This window comes from Penaeus monodon, chromosome 34 (genome assembly GCF_015228065.2).
Source record: "Penaeus monodon isolate SGIC_2016 chromosome 34, NSTDA_Pmon_1, whole genome shotgun sequence".
NCBI lineage: Eukaryota > Metazoa > Arthropoda > Malacostraca > Decapoda > Penaeidae > Penaeus > Penaeus monodon.
In genome coordinates this window covers 15,703,858-15,704,514 of record NC_051419.1, presented here as the reverse complement: position 1 = coordinate 15,704,514, position 657 = coordinate 15,703,858, and positions in this window count along the sequence as shown.

Genomic DNA, 657 nt, shown 5'->3' with positions numbered 1-657 from the left:
ATATATATAGGGCCAAGAATAAGAGGCGCCAGTGTTCGTTGATTGAAATTCTGCCAATAATGATTCACGAAATATAGTTTTTTTCTGTGACCAATCTAACGGTTGCATATATCTAATCCATTTAAGGACATTTTGTACATAACAAAAGTAACAAATATTACATATGAAAGCCATATTAAAATTTTTTTTTTAAAATGTAAACTTTTTTAAAACAAAATTTCAAAAATATATTTTGTGATTAAAATACAAAATAGAAGACATTGGTGTTGATGTTAAAATCATTCCTCTTAATTTTATTTTTATTATTTTTTTTCCACCATTTTATGGCTTAAGAATTAGAATAAAGTTCATTTGGCAATAATTATATCCATTTTTTTTTCTCTGACTGTAAAATCCGTTAGCTGCTTATTAACATTAAGAAAAATTACATAGGAGTAAAAGCTGCGAACCTGAAGCTTTCCCTAGCATCCATATATGTATTAATGAGTGACGCATTGAGATATATCATTTTTTAAAAAAAGAATTCTTTCTTGATCCCAATGAATTTTTTGCCTTTTAAAACTTACAGAAGCAAAAAATTTTCCCGTTTTGGTGGGAGGCATATTCAAAAATTCCCTTCTAGCACCCGCAAAAATGTACACACACACCAAAACCCCC